The following is a 26014-nucleotide window of genomic DNA, read 5'->3' on the forward strand; positions in this document are numbered from 1 at the left end:
TCTACACACTATCACTCTCATTATCTCTCCACAATCACATTCACTCATCACTCCTATTTGTCACGCACACAACATAAGAACCGATTTTATATTTTCTCCTACAAAAACACCTTCCTCGTGAGATCGATAACTCTTTATACTATAACTTGATTAGTTGTGCACTTGCAACTTTTGGGTACATGTTTATGCCGCATCATGTTGCTCACTAGCGCTTTGACGCTCGTTGTCCCTCCCCCTTTTAGGTAATGAGCCAGGAGCCCGGAGAGTCGCAGGTTGATGGTGATGCACTTTAGCTTCAGCTATTCTATTATAGTTATATTTTACTTTTGAGCTCCATTGTAGGCTTTTGTTTAGATATTTTGAGAGTTTATTTCTAGAAGTTGTAAAGGCTGTGTGCCTTATTTCCTTTTATTCAGACATTAATATTTGAGACTTGTTGAGAAGTTCCATCTTATTCATTTCAGACATTGACTTATACTTCAGTATGTTAGATGATGAAATATTAATTTGATCTCTATTATTTCATCAGTTGACTCTTGTATTATCTTTTACTTGATTTTGTACCTACACCTGTTATTTGACTCTACTAGAGAGATAGTAATTATGATGGTGAAACACGTTATTGCACGGTGTGGTGCATGGCAGGTTTGACATTCTTGGTTTCACCTTGGACTGCAGCCTTTGCAGGCGTATAAAATTGCCTATAGGTCCCTTAGCACAGCTCGACGCCGATTTAACAAACGGACCACCGGGCGACGTATCCAAACAAGACCGTTAGCTCGCCAACGCTGAAGCCAAGCTATACGCAACGGAGCAGGTTAACGAGGCGACAAATCGCACCCAAGCATTGGAATGCATCCACTCGCACGCGAGATCAGGAGGCTTGGCTTCGTTTAGTGGAGCGGTACCAGAAGATGAGGGCACCGAAATTTCAGGGGACATCAGATTCACTTGCAGCTCACAAGTGGAAGGAGGACGTGAACAATATTCTTGACATACTGAATGTGGATTCAGTGCAGAAGCAAAGGTTAGCATCTTTCAGCCTAAAGGGTGATGCCGGGAGGTGGTACCGGCTTCAGTTTACCCCGGATCATCGGATGACCCTCACTTGGGAGGACTTCGTGTATTTCTTTGATGAGCAGTATATCTCTCCCGCGGCACGTGCCGGGAAAGAACTTGAGCTGTCCAGACTGACGCAGGGAGACATGACAGTAGCAGACTACGAGAGCAAATTCATGAGCCTACTTCACTTCACGGGCATGTGGCAGACCGGAGAGCGCCAGTCACAGATGTTTCTAGCGGGGCTCCGTCCTAACCTTCGCCGCTACCTCGTTTCCAGGAGGTTTCATTCAGTTCGAGAGGTAGCTGATGCCGCTATTTCTCAGGAGACAGAGACGACCATGTTCCAGAAAGACAAGGAAGGAAATACTAAGCCAGGGCAGCAAAATGATAAGGGCAAGGGAAAGAGTTTCGAGGCGAGTGACTCTCGGAAGTCCAAATAAGGCAGTTTGCTCTCAGAAGGAAACGTTGTCATCCGAGGATGATAACGTTATACCTGGGAAATCATGCCAACACGCGATAGGTTACTCCGATCAAATGGACGAGTTGTACTATCGTGCTGGGGGTACGAACAAAACAAGAAAAAGAAGCCCTCAAGGGCTCGAAACTCAGTGCCCATGTGCCAAGCTCATTCGGGTAGTACTGTCTCAATGCAACTGCATCAAGGGAGTCCCCGAGAGAATTTCAGTGTTCGAAAGGCTCGGCACCGAAACGCCAAAACCAAGGCATAGGCGCTTCCGGCAAAGAAGAACAGTGGTTAAGGATGGAGAATTTCCGAAGGTCACCGCCAACATGACCAGCAAAGAGACATCGACACAGATTGATCTCAAATCGTTTCTGGAAGCGTCCCGGCGTGTAACCCGTCTGCAGTCCGGAGCCATCGCACGAGGAACTTATGGTAGGGTTCGGATAAGATTGCCTTCGGAAGATGAAGAATCGGATTCCTGCTCTGCTGTCGCATCGGACAATACAGTGTCCAGCGAAGGACAACCCCGCGAGTCATTCATGATAGGCGCGGAAGAAATGGCCAAAATGCTTGAAGACGCTTTGGCTAAGCAGAAAGAAAGTTTTAAATTCGAGATGGAGACGGCCATGCAGCAGATGAGAGAGATGCATGAACAGCAAATCCAAGCATTCAGGAACCAACAAGGTGAACCAAGCCACCGTAACCAGGTTGCTCAGGAAAAGGAGCACGCGGATGGGGATGAAGCTCACAATGCCAATAACCCTCCCATCAATGCAGGGGGTGGTAGTGAGGATGCCAACGGGGATACAAGTGAAGACTTGAAGATCAAAAGCCTCGAGAGTAAAATCAATACGTTGCTGTCTGCTCAAGAGGTAAAGAAAACGGGCATTCCTTGTCCATACCCGAGGGAATGGGAATCAATCCCCTATCCGGCGAAGTTTAGTCTAATCAACTTCACGCCGTTCGATGGAAGGGGTTCCCCCACCCAGCATTTGATTTATTTCAAATCGCACCTGGGTGCTATCTCTGGGAACGAGCCTCTGATGGTGCGGTCATTCGTCGGCACTCTTCGCGGAGCTGCCTTCGATTGGTATCGTCGCCTCAAGCCAGGAAGCGTGAACAGCTGGGATGACATGGAGACGAAGTTCCTTGCAAATTTCTTCGACGACGACACCGAGATCTCTATCGGATCGTTGCTCGACGAGAAACAAAAAGACGGGGAGTTAGTCGACACCTTCGTCAAAAGGTTCCGGAACAAGGCGATGAATTGCCGGGACCCGATCACCGAGGAATTCATTCTCCAGACTTGCCACAACAACCTCGCATTGGACGTATTGGAGGCAATGGGGACAGCACCGTCTGACACTTGGAAGGATCTGAAGGTGCGCGGTGAACAAGCCGAACGCTTCCTTAAAAGGAAGAAGGCCGAAAGGAACCAACCGACGGTTAATCTGCTGGACTCAAACTTCGCTTCCCGTGGTAAGGGCAAAGCACCTGCAGCTGCTGGTGGTGCTAATCAAGCGTCACAACAGCAATCCCGAAGGCAGCAGAAGACTTCGGGTCCGAGACTCCAGAGAGAGTATTCCTTCAAGGACGAAGACGTTCCAACCATCTTCGAATCGCTCCTCGAAGGCAACAAGATCAAGCTACCACCTATCACGAATCAGGAGGAAGCTGATAACACTACGGACCCAAAGTACTGTGCATACCACAGAAGGGTTGTTCATCCCACCAAGGATTGCTTTGCTCTCAGGAATAGCATTCAGACCTTGGTCGAAGCCGGCGTTATAACGCTAAGGTAAGCCAAATAAAAACGGCAAAACTCCGACCGGTATAAGAGTATAAACTGCTTCCTGACACTCCAAAGAGTATACGAGTATAAACTGTTTCTCAATCCTCCGACCGGTATAAGAGGTTAAACTACTCCCTGATACTCCAATAGGTATATGAGTCTAAACTGTTTCCCCACTTTTGACGGGAAGTTCCTGGAGAATATTAAGCTAATATTCTTAAGGATAACCCGGTTAGTTAACTGATAATAATGTCCGAACCAGTTCCGCAGAGGAAACTGGGGGTGGACGATTTATGTAACGGGAAGTTCCCAAAACCACAGCAATGTAATGAATAAGGACTCCCATTCAAGTTCTCACTGTGTCTGTGCACTCAACACTCTCTCTGTTAGAGTCTGGACGTAAAGTTCCTGATTGGTCAAACCTTCTTACAGTTAGGACCACAGTCAAAATCCCCTCTCGATTCTCCCAATGAACGAGAGGTCCACAAATCAAGCGATCAAACCTTCCTACAGTTAGGATCGTCTTAAACCTTCCATTCGGTCAAACCTTTCTACAGTTAGGACCAAAACCAAAAACCCCTCTCGATTCCTCCAATGAACGAGAGGTCCACTTTCAAATCGAGTGATCAAACCTTCCTACAGTTAGGGTCACCTCAAACCTCCCACTTGGTCAAACCTTCCTACAGTTAGGACCAAAACCACGATTCATTCTCGATAAACGAGAAATTCATCTTTAGTTCGATAATCAAACCTTCCGACAGTTAGGGTTATCCGAATCTTTTTGATTCTCGGAGTGGAGATCCCACTCTTAGTTTCACCTTTCCGGATTCTGGGGGTGGAGATCCCACCTCGAGTCTCCTTTCCTTCTTTGTTCGGGGAATAGAATATAAAATTCTTCCTTCCCCATACCAATCCTTTTCGAAGAATTCAGGATTCATCCTAGGAAGTTTATCCCGAATCCTAAGCAGGGATAAGTCTGCGCCTAACACGCGCTGCCGGTTTAGTCTTTTTTCTGCACAAAAAGACACCAGAGTTCGATTCTGGGGTATTCTATCCTGAAACCTAAGCAAGGATAAGTCTGCGCCTGACACGCGCTGCCGGTCAGTTCTTAACCGTTTAAAAAGAACACCCGTTCACATATTCAACATTGTGACAGGTTGTTATTAATAACACCAAAATCCATGCCTTACACGCATGGGGAATTTCATCCTGAATCCTAAGAAAGGATATGCCGACGCCTAACACGCGTCGCCGGTTTAGTCTTTCCCCGTAGAAAAAGACACCAGAGTTCGATTCTGGGGTATTTTATCCCGAAGCCTAAGGAGGGATAAGTCAACGTTTAATACACGTTGCTGGGTAGCCTATTCCCATGACAACGGCGAAGTCTATGTATTCAAAGTCATAGCAACAAGTCTTAGAGGATTCAGTCTCTAAGCACAACGTTACATGCGGAACGGATTTAGACAATTCGCATGCTAGCCCGACTCAAACGGTAGTCGGTAAAGGTTAATCAAATCCGTTAAAGGCTTGGGGTTAGCCAAAAATCCTAAAGTCAGCGCCTAACACGCGTCGCCGGGTAGTCTATTCCCGTGAGAAAGACGAAGTCTACGTATTCGAAGTCGTAGCATCAAGTCTAAGGGAGTTCATTCCTTTAGCACAACGTCACATGCGGAACGGACTTAAGACAATCCGCATGTAAGCCCGATTCAAACGGTAATCGGTAAAAGCATGACAAATCCGTTGAGGGCTGAGGATTTGCCAAAAATCCTAAGTCAACGTCTGATACACGTTGCTGTTTAGTCTTTTCACAGGAGAAAGACGAAGTCTACGTATTCAATATCGTAGCACTAAAAGAGTTAACTCTTTTAGCATAACGTCACATGCGGAACGGACTTAAAACAATCCGCATGCTAGCCCGACTCAAACGGTAGTCGGTAAAGGCGCATCAAACCCGTTGATGGCTGAGGATTTGCCAAAAATCCTATAAATATGCGAGTCATTGACGCATCAACTTTATGAGTTGGTCTCGTGACTCGAGCATCCAACGACCTTGGGATAAGATCCATGCTCCAATTCCTTAAGAGCTTAAACCGTGTGTACTCCAGCAGACGTACGAGTATAAACTGTGTCAAATGCCGAACAGTGCATCATAATGAAGCCTGGACGCCGGACAACGCGTCGCAATGAAGCTCAAACGCCAGACAACGCGTTATAGATGAAGATTCAACGCAGTCAATCGATGATAAGTTCTGTGTTGAAGCAGCAAACTCGAGCCAAAAAGTCAAGAAATCAAGAATCGACTTCAAGTTCAAATTCCAACAACGGTCAGACAATAAATGCAGCACCGGAACCCCTACAGGCATTCTACAAAGCACTGAATAGCCTGAAGGAATTGAAGGAATCCAGAACAGAAGTCATTCCAGAGTCCCGTTACACCGACTGAAGGTTGGGGCAATCACATCCAAAGTATTCCAGACTCTTCTATAAAAGAATGAGACTGAAATACTTTGGAGGGGGTATCTGTAGGCGTATAAAATTGCCTATAGGTCCCTTAGCACAGCTCGACGCCGATTTAACAAACGGACCACCGGGCGACGTATCCAAACAAGACCGTTAGCTCGCCAACGCTGAAGCCAAGCTATACGCAACGGAGCAGGTTAACGAGGCGACAAATCGCACCCAAGCATTGGAATGCATCCACTCGCACGCGGAATCAAACCAATGTTTAGGTGAATCACCGAGTCATCTAAACAAGAGCGAACTCGGATGAATCACGATCAAATCAACATCAATTCCGGACTCAAATTCAGAAGTTGATTTACTGCCATATCAGGAACCCGACTCACTGCCAAATCTGGAATCAAGTCAAAGAGTCGTTGCCAAGTCAATCAACCACACAAGAGAACCAGAACCGGAAACAAAGGACGAAACGGACAAACACCCGGGGACTCGGCCGAAACCGAACCACCCCAGGGTGGCTCGGCCAAAGCCGAGCCACCCCAGGGTGGCTCGGCCAAGGCCGAGCCACCCTGAGGTGGCTCGGCCAAAGCCGAGCCACCCCAGGGTGGCTCGGCCAAGGCCGAGCCACCCTGAGGTGGCTCGGCCAAAGCCGAGCCACCCCAGGGTGGCTCGGCCAAGGCCGAGCCACCCTAGGGTGGCTCGGCCAAAGCCGAGCCACCCCAGGGTGGCTCGGCCAAGGCCGAGCCACCCTGAGGTGGCTCGGCCAAGGCCGAGCCACCCATGGGTGGCTAGGCTCAGAACTGTGCAAATGCACAGTTCTGAGTGCCTATAAATAGGCCTTGTGCTCATTTGTTTCAGAGGTTGGAAATTTTGGAGAGAGGCGAAGCCCTGCTGGATTGAAGACTCAGATCTAAAAAAGATCACAACTTTGAAGGCTTGGAGACTTGGACTTTCAGATCCGGTGCTCGGCGATCCCCAACGCCAAATAAGGCAGGAGTTCGAAAGGATTGGATCTGAGATCTACACGATCACACTCCGGATCTAAGCTTGGTTCTTAGATCCCGAGATTCGAGCGGTTGTTTCCTTGGTGAAACAATCCCTCCCGGCTATTATTCCCTTGGTGGAATATTACCCGTCATATCGTGTAGATCCGATCGGATCGAGATCACGCGGTGGTCCACGGCAAATAACCCCGGCGCAGGCAAAGAACCCACCAAAGCGAGCGACCGCAAAACAGGAGCTCGCGATTAGCGACACAAAAGGAAAAAATTGTAATCTTTACTTTGTTTTCTTTGATTTTTCATTGTAACCGGATTTTATAAAAAGACCGGATCTTTGTAACGCATAAAGTTGTTAACTGAGATAGCAATGATATCAACAATGAAGAAAACACCAATTTTTCCCGCGAACAGCCTTGTGTGAACCCAGGGGCGTCACACAATACACATCGACAAATTCGTTTTGAACAAATTAAAGAATGGCTAATCCACATGTTCTCCAAGATTTATGTTATCCCAAGAGGATTGAAATCCCCAATGAAGCTCAGGAGTTTGTAGAGAGCCCATCTCAGTATTCGGTGAATGATCCATTTTTTCTAACCTACAACCCAGGTTGGGCAAATTACCCAAACATTGCATGGAATCAGGGAAACCACTCCGGAACTCAAAACTTCTCTCCCTCTTCGACCCAACATTTACCTAGGGAAAACACAGTTCCTTTCAATTCTCATCCACAATTTCAACAACCCAATCTGTCACTTCAAAATCAGTCTCCTCATTATCAAGTTGTAACTCACACTCCTCTTGATACAGATCATAACGAACATCTCAATATATTAGAAAAATGTTTGGAAATCATAATTAAGGCCTCCACTCTAACCATGAATTTGTTAACTCAAACATCCAACATGATGAACTCCTTTATACGGTCAACCAGACACATTCTTAACTCCAACACCCAAGCCATAGCTAGATTAGAAACCCATCTTGATCAACTAGCTAGTGCAATGAGTGAAAGGGAGGAAGGAGAAATTCCAAGTCAACCCGTGGTCAACCCTAAGGACACAGGATCTAGTTCATCCTACGAAACTAAAATGAATGCAACCCATTCACTAGAGTCAGGAAAACAGGTCGATAATCAGGTAAGAACACCTTCAAGTCAAACTCTTGTTCCAGAACAAATTGCTTCTCCTGCTGATAACTCAATTCAGGAAAGACCAGAGGAAGAAGAAGAAGAGTCGGATCCAAGTTTTGAGGAATTTTTTGGTGAGGAGCTGAAAATATTAGGAGAAACGGATCAGGTTTGTCAAAATAAGAAAACTGGGTTAAACAATTGCTATTTTGAATTAAATTGTGAAGAACTCTTTCTTGATGAACTTAGATTTTTGGAAAATAATCAACAACCAAAATTAAATTGTGAAGAACTCTTTCTTGATGAACTTAGATTTTTGGAAAATAATCAACAACCAAATTTTCAAAACTTAACCATGAATCTTGGAGTTGAGGAAAATGCTACAGAAGAATTGGTGGTTAGAAAACAAAACTTCACAGTACAAGAGTCTAAGTTCATTAAGAAATGCAAAATACATGACACCAATAATACCTACCTTACTTTGTTGCAAAAATTATTGAATACCCCAAAAAACTTGGAATTTAACATTATTGATTATATTATTCTGAATTTGTTTAAAATCCGGGGGAGAATTTTCAGCAATAAGGTAGGATTCAATGTAGAATACGAGCTTTTCATGTTGAACACTTCATTCTATATTATTTGTTTTATTTTTTAGAATAATAAAATGAATTTATTCTTCTCTCATTTGAGAGTTTCTTGTTCAGTTGTAAAAAAAGGAAAAAAAAAGAAAAAAACAAAAAAAAGAAGAAAGAAAAAGAATAAATTTTGATTTCATCCTCCTCGGACCAAAGGTAATTGCAGATTTTATCAGTCGACCAAATGTAAGTACTTTACTACTTATCTGCTTTACTTTGTGCATCATAGAGTTTGCATTGAGGATAATGCAAAATTTAGGTGTGGAGGTGGGAATTAGTTAATTTTTCTCTTTGTTTCACATTTTTTGTTGCATTTTTGTCATTTTTTTTCCTTTTCTAAAAAAAATTATAAAAATATTGTCACTTGCCAAATTGATAGAGTTATGTAATAATTGATTTATTTGATAAATTTGAAATTTTCTAATCCCTAGTTACTTATTTACTTAAGTTCACCTTTTATGATAACTCTAAATAAATTTCTTAAGAAATGATTTTCAAAGTAGTATACTTTACTTAAGCCTTAACTTAGATTTTTATTTAAAATAATGGAATTTATGCATGCTTAGCTTAGAGTTGAAAATAATTTTTCAAAGTGTCTTGATTTACATATTTTTCAGAATATATATACATATACATAAAAAAAATATCATTGCAATAGAAGAGTGCGAAAAATGGGCACCAAAAGAAAAAAAAGAAAGAAAAAAAAACTCTTGAATTCAAGATGATTCTATCTTATAAAGCCTAAGCTGACCGAGTAATTAATCCCAATGAGTATTTCCATTCTTAATGACCTAAACCCAATTGGGTTAGGATCCATTGGCCCAAAACTCGTTAAATGGTCACTTAGAAAGCCCGTAAAGTAGAAAAAAATCACCAAGGAAGAAAGAGTTAAAAAAAAGAAAGAAAAATAATAAAAATAAAAATACTAATAAATATTTTATATATATAGTTATATTTGTATATATGGTCTTGGAAAATATTTTAGATCAAGCAACTTGAATATTATTTTAAACAAAGAGTTAGCATGTTCTTTTCAAAACTTTTAAATATTTTAGATCAAGCAACTTAAAAATTATTTAAAACAAAGAGTTAGCATATTCTTTTCAAAACTTTTAAATTAAATTTCTAAGTTTGGCTTGGTTTTGTATTGCTAGAATAAGAAGATTTTCTAGGAAATTTACCTTAGAGTTATTTATAAAAACGTTTTCTTGAGTAATAATTAGCTTCAATTAGATTGTCTAAAATTATCAAGTAAATTTAGTTATTCACTAACTTCTTTTATTTGACAAGATGACCGAATTTTGTGGGTATATTCACTGCAAACCCTCATAAGACTACAACTCATCCACTAGGGTAACCTAGGGGTTTAAAGGCATGTTGTATGCGCTAAATACAACCGCGATTCCTGCGAAAGTGAGTTAGGTTTTCTTTCCTTTTTCTTTCTTTGCTAAAGGACTAGCAAAAGTTTAGGTATGGGGGTATTTGATAATCATATTATATTATAATTTTATACCCTTATTATCTATTTTATATGAATAAATATGCCACTAATAATTGTTTTTATCTTTAATTACAGGTTAATGAAGAAATAATGAATAAAATGTAAAACCCCAAAAATTTAAATATTTTGTGATAAATAATAATAAATATGTTATATATTTATAAATAACATATTATGATGTTTGAGTATGCTAGGAATTGATTTGAGATCAATTTAATGTATATATGTATATATATAAGAGCAAATGCACAAATTATGCTCGATGTATAAATCTGGAAATTTATGACCAGTGGAGAAATTTTGTATTTTATATACTAATACGTTGTGAATATGGAAAAACTTAAAAGACCAAAGTTGTAGATATCTTCAGCTGTTTTCCAACAAATCTTTAATCACCTCATTCTGAGATCGGATACGAAAGTTACAGCCAAAATACCGAAGAGTATGTTTCTAGTGAGACTGAGTTTTCTAGTTTCGGGTTTCGGGTTTGCTATCATATATACACATGTTTAAACACAAAAAAGACCTCTTTTCTCCTATTTCCAAACCCTAGTAGCCCCTTTTCCCCTCTCTCAAACCCTAGTTCTTTTCTTTGGCAATTTTGAGGGATTTCAGAGGATTTTTTTAGCGGATTTTGTGCAGAGCAGCGAAGGGGATTGGTTCTCTTTCACGTGGCATGAGTTTTTTAGCATTTGAGGCGAGTAACATCTCGCCCAAGTCTGCACCCTTTTATTTTGCATGTTTTATTAAGTTTTATTCGGATTTTTTGAGCCTAAAACGTATTTTTTTAGTGTACAAAAGATAGATATTTATAACTTATGAAGTGAGAATACATTATCATAATTTTTTAATTGATTAAAGCAGTAACCTTGACAAATTTTAGATCTAAAATTTATTGATCATGAATTAAATCACAAGTTTTTGCTTTTAAAATGTTTAAACATATGTATATAAATGTTTAGGGTTTCGACGATATATTTACCTACTAATATTTTGTTTCATGTTGTTTCATATATGTTGATGTTAGTAATATTATGCTTAGAAAATAATGATGTCACTTCTAGATTTTTTTCGAAGTAGACAGAAACCTGTGAAGGGTTTCTGCTTGTTTCGGTTGATCGCCGGCACAGTTTGTACATGTTTACTTTTGTTGTGTGCTTTAATGTGAACGAGGAGTCGCCTCGAATATTTGGCGTTAGAAATTATTATTTATTATGTATCTTCATATGTGAGATATCTTGTGGACAAGAGTTTAGATTTGCACACCGAGACACGTGTGGAATTAGTGTATATGCATCCTTTTCATATATCTCATCGATATTCTACACATTTCATTCAGTCCATGTGTTGGGCAATTATTATGTGCAGTCCATGTGTTGAACATTCATCATATTCAGTCCATGTGTTGGACATTCATTATATTTAGTCCATGTGTTGGACATTCATCATTCAGTCTATGTGTTGGGCAATTTATATATGCAGTCCATGTGTTGGGCATTCACTACACCTAGTCTTAGTCCATGTATTGGACACCTGTTTAAACCTTAAGTATGACACTAACACTTACACTTACATAGGCTGGACATGACAGTTATGTGGGTTTTGACATGACATGGTATTTGACTTCTGAGATGGGTTAGTCTTCTTTATATTATTGTTCCTGTATTAGATCTTGGGTTTGGTATTTAGGGATTTACAATTTGAGATACAAGGTATATACATGAGGGTTTCCTTGTTTGGATTATTTTGCTCGACGTACCTATGCTCGTGTTGTAATTTCCTAAATACTAAAATCCTCTTATTGTTAGGATCAATGATTTTATATATATATATATATATGTATTAACTGTATTTTCTATATGCAACGAGCCCTCACCCTTGGGGTTGGTTGTGATGTTGCTCGCTAGCGCTTTGACGCTCATTGTCCCCTCCCATTTCAGGTAACGAGTCAGGTGCACAGAGAGTCGCAAGTTGATGGCGATACTTATTAGCGTCCATCTTTCATTTGTAGTTTTATTTTATTTATGGAGCTCCACTGTAGACATTTTGTTTAGAAATTTGAGAGTTATGTTCTAGAAGTTGTAAAAGGCTGTGTGCCTTATTTCCTTTTATCAGATATTCTGTATTAGAGACTTGTTGAGATCTCCAGACTAGTTATTTCAGAGATTCACTTTATATTTTTATATGTTGGATGATGAAATATCATTTTTATCTCTATAATTTTATCATATATCTCTTGTATTATCTTTTACTAGTTTTTGTACTTACACCTGTTGTTGACTTTACTAGAGATATAGTAATTGTGATGGTGAAACATGTTATTGTATAGTGTGGTGCATGGCAGGTTTGACATTCCTGGTTTCACCTCAGACTGTAGCCTTGTGTGAACCCAGGGGCGTCACAGTTGGTATCAGAGCTCTAGTTTCAGTATCCTTAGGATCTTTCTGTGTCGAGTCGTGGAGCTAGGTTAGAGTTTCTTAGGATTCATATATTGAGTCCGCTAAGGATTTCCTAGTATGAGTGAGGACGATATATGCGTATATCTTAAAATTTGACAATATTTTTTTTATGACAACTATTTTATGTTGATTGAAGGTGTTTGCGTGAATACTATATAATATATATATCATATATATATATATATATATATACTATTATATATATATATATATATATATATATATATAATATAATACTATAGATATATATATATATATATATATATATATATATATATATAATATATAATATATATTATATATATATATATTATATATATCATACAAATACATACATTAATATATTATATATGATATATATATATATATATATATCATATATATATATATATATATATAATATTATATATAATATATATATATATATATATATACTATACATACATCATACAACATACATACATACATAATACATACATAACATATAACATAATAATATAATAATACTAATAATATATAATATATATAATAATATATATATATATAATAATATAATAATATATAACAATATTATATATATATATATTATATTATATATATATATATATATATATATATATATATATATATATATTATATATAATACATATCAAAAGGAGAGCTAAATTATCACAGTAAATGAGATAAAAATATATATGTATATATATATATATATATATATATATAATATATTTTTATCTCATTTACTGTGATAATTTAGCTCTCCTTTTGATATTATAAATATCGAAACGAGGATATGGTCAAGGTAAAACTCGTACCTGGAGACCTTGGCATGCAGAGCTGAGCCGCGGCAGGCACCACAGTATTTGATCGAGTCCATGGCACCGTTAGCAGTACGATCTTACAAAACTCGAGGAGCAAGAGGTGTATCTATTTCCGTCAGCAGTACCACTTTCAGGAGTTCCATCACCGGTTGTACCCGTCGTGAAAGTAAAGAGGCAATATTTATGAAGGCACCACCAGCACAATCAGCTGTTTATAGAGCTGCAGAGCAGGATGTTTAGCCCTGAGAGAGTAAGAAAGATATCAGACAATAAGAGCACCAGAGTTTCAAGGCACACCAATTTGAGTTGCAACCTATAAGGGAAGGAGTATGTGAAAATTTCTTAAACGTCGACTTAGTACCAAGCAAAAGATAGATGTATTCAGCATTGAGGACATCGCTGGAAGATAGCAACGATATCAAGATTTTTGTCGGGGTAGCAATTATCATCTATTCGGGAGAATTTTAGTCAATTCTTCAACAAGCTGTTAGAACTAGTCTAAGTAAAGTAGGGAGATATACCGGTGGTGAAGGAAGAAATCAAAACCAGAATACTGACAATGACAATGGTAAGAGATCTATTGCGGAATTTAGAGAATCCTAGCAGCGGAAGAATAATTTTTACCCCGCAACAAAGACAATATAAGAAAGGAGCACGATATGATTCGAGAGCGCCGAAGTAGCGTAGAGTTCGGAGTACATGTTACAAACACAACAAGATCGAACAAGAGCGAAAGACTTGTCGCAGTACACTAGCAGGAAACCAACATGATAGAGGTCACGATTGATAGTCTCAGAGTCACAATTTCGGTCAGCAGTAGGGAAATAGAGACACTACTTGTTAATCCGAGGATTTAGGGACCAGCAGGCCAGATTTGCATTATCCAGGAGATTCCTGAAGGACAGATGGTCTCATATTTGTTGCACCACCAGCAGAGTTTATTCAGCAGTACCGCGTGATCAGGGTACGAGCGGAGCTTTCTTCGTGATTTCCTTTTCAGATCGGATCTAGTTTGATTTAGAAATTCGCTTATCTCTTATCTTTCATGCCTTCATTAATAGATTTCAGCTTGTAGCACATTCCTTAGATATTCCGTTGTCAGTCTCTACTCCTCTATGGGGTGTATATTCTATCTGTAGGAGATGTGTCATCAAACTAGACGAGTCTGAGTTAGTCATCAAGTTGATCGTGTTGCTGATGTCAAATTTCGACATTTTTTTTCTTAGTATGGATTAGCTATCATCATACCCTATTAGTATCGATTTTGTACTGAAACAGTCAGCTTGTGAGCATTCGTTAGATTTGTATAGATAGTAGCAACCTCACAGGGTGAGCGGAATGTGGGTCATTTTTGGTATACGTCGAGTAGGTGATGCTGAGGGACCAGAGTGCTGATTTGTGTGAGACCAGAGTTATCTCAGAGAATCAGGATGTCTTTCAGGACATACCTAGATTTCCTCCAGTGAGAGAGGTTGTTTCCTGCATCGAGTTGTAGCCGAGCACAGTACCAATATCCTGAGCACCCTATCTGCTTAAATCTAGTGCTTTCGGTTCAAAATATATGGTACGACACCCATTGAGATAAGGGAGCTACAAATAGAATTAGATAAATGAGTTATTATCTTAGAGTATTACTTACTGGAGTATCCTTTTATTTATGGGATCACTGATCCTCTTCGGGAGAATGAGGACGGTAACTTATGATTATGTGTAGATTATTATGATGTGAGCAAGTTCACTATCTGGATTTGTTAGGATTTATGACTTGTTTGATCAGCTGCGTGAAGCGTAATATTTTTCTCGAAGATTGATCTTTGATTTGGGTTATTGTAGTTGCGAGTTCGGGAGATGAATTTTCCAAAGCCGTTTTTGCTGAATCGATATGAATCTTTTGAGTTTCTGGTCATGCTATTTGGGTTGACTAATGCACCCGTGGTATTCATGGATTTGATGAACCAGGTTTTCCGTCCCTTCTTGGACCAGTTTGTAATTGTCTTTATCGATGATATTCTCATATATTTGAGATCGGAGGCAGATCACAATTAGCATCTCCGGTTAGCTTTGCAGACTCTATAGGAGCATCAGTTATATGCCAAGTTTAGCAAATGTGGGTTTTGGCTTTTAGAAGTTAGATTTCTCGGCCGCGTCATCAGCAGAGAGGGCATAGTAGTGAATCCGACTAAGTTTATAGCAGTTCTTGATTTGGAACCGCCGAAGATGGTGACAGAGATTCGAAGCTTCTTGGGTTTAGCTGGTTATTACAGGAAGTTCATCCAGGACTTCTCAAAGATTTTGACACCACTTACACGCCTTACGAAGAAGGGTGTATAGTTCATTTGGGGCGGGGAGTGCCAGAAGGCCTTTGATACCTTGAAGGCTAAGTTAACTACAGCACCGGTTTTGACTATTCCGAACAGCGACAGGACATTTATGGTTTACACAAATGTATCATTTGCAGGTTTAGGAGGCGTCTTGATGCAGACTCAGAGGGTGGTAGCATATATCTCATGACAGTTGAGGATACATGAGCAGAACTACCCCACTCACGATTTGGAGTTAGCAGCGGTAGTATTTACGCTGAAGGTGTGGAGACACTACTTGAATGGAGTGCAGTTTGAGTTGTTCACAGACCATCAGAGTCTGAAGTATCTTTTCTCTCAGAAGGAACTCAACCAGAGACAGAGGAGGTGGATTGAGTTTATCAAAGACTACGAGTTCGCGATTCAGTATCATCCGAGGAAGGTGAACATCGTAGCAGGTGCTTTAAGCAGGAAGTGTCGACATCGGGTTTCGGCTTTGAGGTGTTCATTGCATCGAGATCTTCTCACTTTTAGCCAGTTTAATTTTAGACCCGAGATTGGTGAAACCAGTGTATTTTTGGGAGCTGTGTCAGTGTAGCCATCTTAGAGTAACAGAGTTGTCATAGCTCAGTTGGAAGACTCTTGGATTCAAATCCGAAAGGAGAAGATTACCAAAGAGCCAAAAGCTGATTGGACCATTGGAGTAGATGGAGGTCTACGGATGAAGGGTAAATTAGTTATGCCAGCTAGTGTAGAGCTTAAGAGGGAGTTATTAGATAAAGCACATCGTACTATGTATATAGTACATCCAAGGAGTGGTATGCGTAGAGAGATTGCAGAGTATGTAGGCAAGTGTTTAACCTAACAGCAAGTGAAGGCAGAGCATCAGAGTCCGGCAGGAACACTTCATCCTTTACCTTTTCCAGAATGGAAGTGGGCGGACATTTATATGGACTTTATCGTAGGGTTGTCGAAGTCGAAGAAAGAGAATGATTTTGACTGGATGATAGTGGATAGACTAACGAAGTCAGCATATTTTTTTATTCCAGTGAAGACTACATATACAACTGAGATGTATGCGAGGATATATGTTCGAGAGATAATTCGACTTCATGGAGTTCTAGACATGATTGTATCGTATCGAGGTTCAGTGTCCACTTTGCACTTTTGGAGGAGTTTTCAAGATTTATTTGGCAGCAGACTCTCATACAGCAGTGTATTCCACCCACAGACGGATAGTCAGACGGAGAGAGTAAATCAGGTGTTGGAAGACATGTTGCGGGCTTGCATCATTGACTTTCAAGGTAGCTGAGAGGATCATATTCCACTGATAGAGTTTGCTTATAACAATAGTTATCAAGCGATAATCGGTATGGCCCCATATGAGGCATTGTACGGGAGACCTTGTAGATTACCGATATGTTGGGCAAAGCCGGAGGATAGCTTAATGCTTGGACCAGAGCTTGTGAGGCAGACTACTGATAAGGTAGCATTGATCAGAGAGAGGATTCTAGCCGCTCAGAGTCGGCAAAAGAGCTATGCAAATAAGAGATGAAGACCTTTGGTGTTCCAGGTTGGAGATTCAGTTATGCTGAAGGTATCTCCTATGGAAGGCGTTCAGCGAATCGGAAGACGGGGGAAGCTTACACCGAGGTATATTGGAACTTTCCATATATTGGAGCGCATGGGAGCTGTGTCGTATAGGCTAGGTCTTCTAGCATCGATGTCTAGTATACACAATGTATTTCATATTTCTATGCACAAGAAGCACTTACATGATGGGAAGCATCAGCGAGTGTTGGATGCATCGGAGTTTTAGCTTCAGGACGATTTGACTATGATTGAGATCCCAGTTTGTATACTTGTTAGAGAGGACAAAAGACATAAAAACAAGTGATTCCCTTGGCGAAAGTTTAGTAGAACCGGAGAGGAGTTGAAGAGGTTTCTTAGGAGTGCGAGGAGAGTATGCGTCGCGACCACCCTCACCTGTTTGAGCAGGTAAATTAAATTTTAGTATGACTTATATATGACTTATGGTTACATGTATGATGATGTTTATACTTAACACTAAAACACTAAAATGAGGGTATTAACACTTAACTCCTAAGTACTCGTAACATATGGTATATATATGAGGGGTTCCTTGTTTGGATTTTTCGTTCGATGTACTTGTTCCATTTAGTTAGGGGTTAAGTGGGGGTATTTAGATTTTAGATGGTTAAGTGTAGACATCGAGGATGATTCTCGGGAGCGCGAAGATGTTATGCAGCGCGACTACCTGCACCTATTGAGAAAGTGGATTGATTTATGTGTGTGATTATTTGTATGGTTATATTTAGATTTAATGTTAGAACGAGGATATTTTCGCTTAATTCTTAATCTTTTGGAACATATGGTATATATATGGGGGGTTCCTTGTTTGGATTTTTTGCCCGACGTACTAGATCCATTTCATTAAGGGTTGAGTGGGAATATAGTCATTCTGAATTGTTAAGTATAAATATCCCTATATGCTTATCAAGAGTTTAATATTACGAGAAGGTGTATGTGTAGGTTGAATTTCACCCTCGACATGCTTTCTAATACTATCTTTCAGTTAAGTATGATTTCTGAATTTCGAGGACAAAATTCTTTTAAGGGGGGAAAATGTAAAACCCCAAAAATTTGAATATTTTATGATAAATAATAATAAATATGTTATATATTTATAAATAACATATTATGATGTTTGAGTATGCTAGGAATTGATTTGAGACCAATTCAATGTATATATGTATATATATAAGAGCAAATGCACAAATCATGCTCGATGTATAAATCTGGAAATTTATAACTAGTGAAGAGATTTTATATTTTACATACTGATACGTTATGAATATGGGAAAACATAAAAGACCAAAGTTGTAGATATCTTTAGCAACTTTCCAACAAATCTTTAATCACCTCATTCCGACATCAGATATAAAAGTTACAGCTAAAATACCGAAGAGTATGTTTCTAGTCAGACTGGGTTTTCCAGTTTCGGGTTTTGGGCTGTAGTTTTTCGGGTTTTCTGTCATATATACACATATTTAAACATGAAAAACACCTTTTTTCTCTTGTATTCTAAACCCTAGCAGCTCCTTTTCCCCACTCTCAAACCCTAGTTCTTTTCATTGGCAATTTTGAGGGATTTCAGAGGATATTTTAGCGAGTTTTGTGCAGAGCAGCGAAGGGGATTGGTTCTCTTTCACGTGGCAAGAGTTTTTTATCATCTGAGGCGAGTTATATCTCGCCCAACTCTATATCCTTTTATTTTTCACGTTTTATTAAGTTCTGAAACGTATTTTTAGTGTACAAAAGATAGATCTTTATAACTTATAAAGTGAGAATACATTATCATAATTTTCTAATTGATTACAACAATAACCTTGACAAATTTCAGTTCTGAAATTTATTAATCATGAATTCAATCACAAGTTTTTACTTTTAAAATGTTTAAACATGTGTATATAAATGTTTAGGGTTTCGACGATATATTTACATGCTAATATTTCGTTTCATGTTGTTTCATATATGTTTATATCAGTAATATTATGCTTGGAAAATAATGATGTCACTTCTAGATTTGTTTCGAAGCAGACAGAAACCTGTAAAGGGTTTCTGCCTGTTTTGGTTGATCGTCAGCACAGTTTGTGCATATTTACTTTTGTTGTGTGCTTTAATGTGATTGATGAGTCACCTCGAATATTTTGCGTTAGAAATTATTGTTTATTATGTATCTTCATATATGAGATGGCTTATGGACATGAGTTTAGATTTGCACACCGAGACATGTGTGAAATTAGTGTATATGCATCCTTTTCATATATCTCATCGATATTCTACACATTTCATTCAGTCCATGTGTTGGGCAATTATTATGTGCAGTCCAAAAATCTGAGTTCAAATAATCAAAACTCGCATTTGCTAAACTTTAGCATATAACTAGTGCTCTCGTATAGTCTATAAAGCCAACAGAAGATGTTGTTCATGCTCTACCTCCGATGTCGAATAGATAAGAATATAGTCGATAAAAAAACGATCACTGTAGGTTGTCTAAAATCCATAATGGATAGCTGATCCCCATCAAGCTTAAATAATGAAAGTTACAATCAGATGACTTTCATGTTAACAAATGAAAGCTGTAAATGGAGGACTTTTTACATAGATTGGGAAGAGTTACAATTCAATGACACTTCCGACAACTGATGAAAACTCTATTCAGTGGTCTTCACAATCAACAGTGAGAGTTACAATCTGACGACTTTCACACCCCACAATAGCTAAAGCAATGATTACTGAACAATGGTCCTTGCAACGCTCTACAGAAGAGGTTACAAGTTAACTAATCCCTTCTAAACACGAAATTCATCTTCGCGTTCTAATTTCAAAGCTGCAACAAGCGAAATGCGAGCGGCCATCGCATTTTTGATGTTCGGTCAACAACCAACTTCGAGTCTCAATTCTAAGACGCAGAGTTAGGGTCCTGAACGCTAAATTGGGCGTTTGACTCATTCAAACACGAGTCGAATGGTTTCAGAACCATTTTCCCACGATCTGAGGAAATTACGCCCACTTAGGAGCGGATTAAGGGGGTGGTTACAACCACTTATCCTCCTATAAAACCTCAACAAACTCAATAGAGAAAGGGATTCGAAGGTTTGAATTTTTCAGGTTGGTTCGGTCGAGTTAGTTCTCAGGGGCTGAAGATCAGATTTTTAAGGATCTTTTTGATATCAACAGCTCCAAGGTAGTTCAATTCAGATCGGGTGCATTCATCAACAGCTAAGGACTGATTTTGGAGGAGATTGGCATCTTCAACTTCAGCAACAAACAATTGGAGGAGATTGGCATCTTCAACTTCAGCAACAAACAAATCTATTTGGCTTATTAACCGATTATTCGGTTTTAACAACTCTTTTCACAGAGTTACAAACAAATCTATTTGGCTTATTAACCGATTATTCGGTTTTAACAACTCTTTTCACAGAGTTCTAATTCATTCTGAGTTCTTAAACTCGTTAAGAGTTACCCATCAAACTTACCACATAAGTTAATTATTCCTACGAGACAAGACGATCGGATTGTCAACGGAGAGCAAATTCGACGTAAACATTCGAATGAGGCACTCCATCACTACCGAGAAGAACCTAGTTTTAAACAAAAGGGAGAATCCAGATCATTCTCCTCTCTTTTGTAATCAGGAAATCCAATTGTAACTGAGATTAAAGGAATACAAGTTAATTTTTCTTTCATTTCTTTTACTACAAATTTTCCAACGAACAAAAGATGGCGACTCTGTTGGGAACTATCTTTTCTGACGAAGAAGTGGTAGCGCAATCCGACGTCCACCTCACGGGAACAACTATTGAAACTCTCATCGTGGAGTTTAACCAAGCCAAATACGAGGAAGCCCTCTCCTCAGGATTGCTTAGCCCTAAGGCTAGGCACGACATCCGCAAGATCTCCTAAGAGATCAAAATTGTTGCTGAAATGCCAAAGAAAGCCCTCTCCTTTGGCCAAGATCCGTCGAATAGCTTCTCTGCCCCAGGAGCAGGCTTAGCCTCTGTCGAACATGTCCAACGAGATAAACAATCCACGTCCGCATCAACACGACGTGCTACGGGCCATAAACGGCCTATAGAGGAGGCGAGCTCTATAAACGCCAACGACGTTGCTGCAAAGGCTTTGAAACAAGCCAAAAAGAACGCCGCTCAAATATGAAGAAGATCCATACGACGAGCACATCTTCGAGAAAGCCGAACTCTTGCCCAACGCGAGGATCGCGTTTTTGAGGCTCTGCCCGAGCATAGCGTTTCCACCCCGGAACGTACACTTCGCGGCAATGAGCCTAATTATCAGCCTCGGCTGATACAGCTGAAACGCGACCCTCAGTGGTGCGTTATTCCTCCAAAACGCAGCCCTTAGGAAAGTGCTGTCAATGATAAACGCACACCTCACATGTGCGTTCAAGCGAAACATGACCCTCGAAAGTCTGTTTCACCAACCAAACGCGACCCTCAGGGGTGCGTTCAACTAAAACATGACCCTCAGAGGTCTGTTTCATCATTTAAACACAAGCCTCGGCCTAATGTTTACAAATCCAAACACGACCCTCGTGTTTCTTCTCAAGAAAACGACCCTCGCGTTTCTTCTCAAAAACGCGACGTGGTCCGCCAAGTTCAACAAGGTCAACATGTGTTTAAAATCCATGTTCGACAAGAATCAGTCTTACCCACTCAAGAGCAGGAGGTGCCATCTCCTTCCTCGTGCTCAGAAAGAGACCCCTCCCAGGTGTCTGATTTACGAGAACTGCTATCGAGAGGGAGACCAACACAGCAAGCAGCTCATTCCTACCAATGTGAGTAGCTTTTATCAATAGTCCTTTCAGAATGCCACTGCTATACAACTGAACCTCGCAAATCTGTGTTCGACAGATTAATGGACGTCGTCAGACCTACCAAGCGACAACGTCATCATAAGAAGAAAGTTTCTAAAACTGAATATCCCGAGGTCACTATCAACGTGATCGGCAGAGGTAAAGCCTCGGCTCCTAACTCTGATGAATCGGAAAAAAGCCACTCTCCAACTGTTCGGGATATCTGTGACGAGTTTGAAGGGATATATCGTCGAACTCGAACTCGGACAGGAGCTATCCGCTCGGTTAATTATCAAAATTTAGCCAAGGGGATTACTTCTGACGATGAACATTCAGCAATTGCTGAATCTCAATCGTCAAGCTCTATCGTGGCACACGAGGCTCCCGTTTACATGTCTCGAGGCCCCGAAGACTTAGTGAAGAGGGTTGACGAACATCATGCCATGCTCCAGGCACAGCAAGAGACACTTCTTCAGATGAAGGACATGATGTCCCAACTCCTTGCAGAAAAAGGTCAAAAACCTGAATCTTCCCAGAGGACCATTTCAAAAGGAAAACAGAAGGCGCATGAGAACTCAGATCGTGAAACTCACAACCTGGAATCCTCTTCTAAAAACGTAAAGGAGATGAAAGAGAGCTACATCCTCAGTCATCTAAAGTGGATGAGCTAGAAGCCCGCCTCAATGCAATCACTAATAGGAGCGAGCTTCGCGAAGAAGGAGTAGTACGTCCTTATTCAGCTGAATAGGATACAGCTCCCTACCCACCAAATTTTAAGGCTCCAACTCTACAACCCTTCGATGGCACAGGATCACCAAACCAACACATCTACTATTTCAAGTCACAGACTGAAGACGTAGTGGCAAATAATGCTATCCTGACCTATTTGTTCATTAGCACTCTTAAAGGAGTTGCCTTCGAGTGGTTTATAAAATTGCCTGCTGGATCTATTCAAAAATGGGTAGATCTAGAAAGGCTTTTCTTGGCTAGGTTCTTCAAAGATAACACGGAAGTTTCGGTCCTAACTCTTCTCGCCACGAAGCAGAGGAAAGGAGAGTCCATCAAGACTTATGTGGAAAGATTCCGCAGCATGGCATTGCGATGCTCGTCAGATATGACTCAATTAACTTTAGTTAAAACTTGCAGGCACAACTTGCAGACCCAGCTCCTCACTCAGATGAGGGTGGCGGAATGTCGCTCCTGGAGACAATTGGTTTCGCAAGGAGAACAAGCCGAAGAAATTGTTGCTCGAGTCAAGGCTGAAGAAATTCCCCAACCTAATCCGTAGTAACAACGCAACCAGCACAATGCTCCGCGCTCCAAGGGAAAAGAGACTTTGGCTGCTGACACCAACACACATGCATCACCGGCTAAGCAGGGCAAAGCTCTGAGCCAACCGAGAGTATCCAAGCAATACTCGTTCAAAGAAGAGCATGTGGACACCCTGTTCCAACTACTTCATAAGAACAACAAATTGCAGCTCCCTGAGATCAGAAAACCAGATGAAGCAGGGAAGGTGGATGACCCCAATTACTATCGCTATCATAGGTTCTTAGGACATCCTACCAGAAAATGTTATGTCTTCAAAGACATTTCACAAAATCTGGTGAATGCTAACGTGCTTACCCTGAAGCCAGAGCAGAAGACCGAATCCACTAACTTGATAGCGGTCCAGTTCGGTGATTTCCCCTCTGTGGCGGCTGTAGATGGTGTCATTCCCATCCACAAAGGGGAAATACACCTAAAAAAATATTGACTTACACAGTCAAAAGGACAAGGGGTTGGTACCCCTCACTACCCTAAAAAGGGAGATCATGTGGGTTCATCCTAACCTGGTTGGAGACCAACAATGGACGAACACCTAGTCCAAGAAGAAAGAAAGCAAGGCTAAATCATCCAACATGATCAGCCCCTCTGTAAATAAGAATGATGACCATCTCAAACCTCTCACCGACTCGGAAGAAGAAAGGATTGTTCTTGTAGCATATCCAGGAGGCAACCCCGGCACCCGGTTAGGAAAAGCTTACCTGAAAGACTACGATCAGAATACTCAAGAAGCAGAAGAACAACACCAAGATGCTGGGGGTTCTGTTCCACAAAAGTCAATTGACAAAGGGAAACAGAAAGAAACCTGGTATAATAGAAATCTTCTTCAAGAAGCCGGAGAATCGAGCACTCCTTTCCGATTCAATATCTTGGCATAGTTGGCCAACATACCTACCAGGATTACCCTATACGAGCTTCTGAGATTGTCTAAGACCACAAAGGAAGCTCTGATTAAAGCTTTAACAAACACGGAAAGCTTTATCACACAAGTTGCTCCAATCCCCGAAGCTTCTGAAGATCAATCTTGCCTGCAATGCCTACAAGTAGCAAGAAGTCTATCATGCATATCATTCACCCAAGAAGATATATAGGTAAAACACAAGCATGACAGACCTTTGTACTATACAGGGTACATCGGGTCATCAGAAATCAGTCATGTTCAAGTTGACCCGGGTTCAACACTCAGCATCATGCCTTACAGGATCATGCAGGTCTTAGGGATTCCCATGCATCAGCTGAACACCACTGTAGACGGTAAAAATTACCTCCGTAAACTTACATGAAATTTGCCTGCGAGTCGAAGTCGCCCACACAATTTGAGGGTAGGGCTCACCCTTGGACTTGACTCGCCCGCACGAGTCAAGATCATCCAAATGACTGAAATTCGCTTGTCCACTCGACTTGCCTGCATGAGTCGAGAGTCGAATTCGCCTACAAACAGTGTACCCGACAGCCGCTACGCTGCGTACAGGAATGGGCCTTCCCACTTCCCACGACGGGAAGGGAGGGGGCATAATACTCTAAGCCCATCACGTAGCCGCTCACAGTACGAGCGACCAGTCGAATCCATGCAGTCTCTAAGTCCGCCTGCATGCTCACGGTTGAAGCTCACCTCACCTGCACGAGTCAAGAGCTGGATCCGCCCGCGATCGACGAGCTCGCTGAGCTAGTGCCTAGTAGCCGTAATAGCATGTACAAGGATGGGTTTTCCCACTCCTCACGACGTGAAGGGAAGGAATACAGTGCTCCGAGCCCATCAAGCAGCCGCTCATGGTACAAGCTAAAAGCATGGCATTTCCCAACAGTACATGGTCATATCCCATGATTCAAGAAGCAGCCACGCCATCTCTCCTCTATTTAAGAACCTCTCTTGGCTTCAGAAAAGAGATTTGCTCATAGTTATTTGATTAATTTAATCAATTAACTGAACCACTAGCTCTCAACTCTCAACTGAGTTGACGACAAGTTCTTTGCATAATCTTTGTACTGTAGCATCTTCTCCCAGTTTCACGCCCTGATCGCCGTCAAACTCGGAGACTCGAACTCTACCGACTCGAGCTTCTACTACGTACTGAAGCTCACCAGCAACCTCGGTCAGATCATCCAAGGGAAGCAGACTCGGTGCGAGAACTGAGCGAGGCGTCCTATAGCTATCGAAAGTCCCCACGTTAAACAAGGAGGGCATTCCCTCCGCTTCTGTTGTAATTTTCGATTTATTAGTTTGTAATAAGCTGTTCTTATCAATACAAATGAAATCCCTATTTCAGGAGATCAGAAATTCACACCTACAAAAGATGGCGACCACAGTGGGAGAAACTATTTCTTCAACCGAAATGGTGGTAGCTCAGTTCGACGAGGTTGCTGTTGGGACGACTGTGGAGTCCCTAGAAATCGAGTTCGACCAAGCCAGATATGAAGAGTACTTGTCTTCTTCCTCCTTTGGTGGCGATGCATCCCGCAAACGCCACATAGTCGTGCGTAGGGGCCGACCTCAAACGGTCAAAGCCTCCGCGCCTGGAGACTCTACTCGAGTCACCTTGGGGAGCCCACTCCCTCCAAATCAATCAAGTCCAAGCCAGAGGTCGAGAGAATAGGGCGAAAGACTGCCAGATGGGTCACTAAACAGCCCTCGCAGACACCCGCCCATGAGGAAACGGTG

This window comes from Asparagus officinalis, chromosome 10 (genome assembly GCF_001876935.1).
Source record: "Asparagus officinalis chromosome 10, Aspof.V1, whole genome shotgun sequence".
Taxonomy (NCBI): Eukaryota; Viridiplantae; Streptophyta; class Magnoliopsida; order Asparagales; family Asparagaceae; genus Asparagus; species Asparagus officinalis.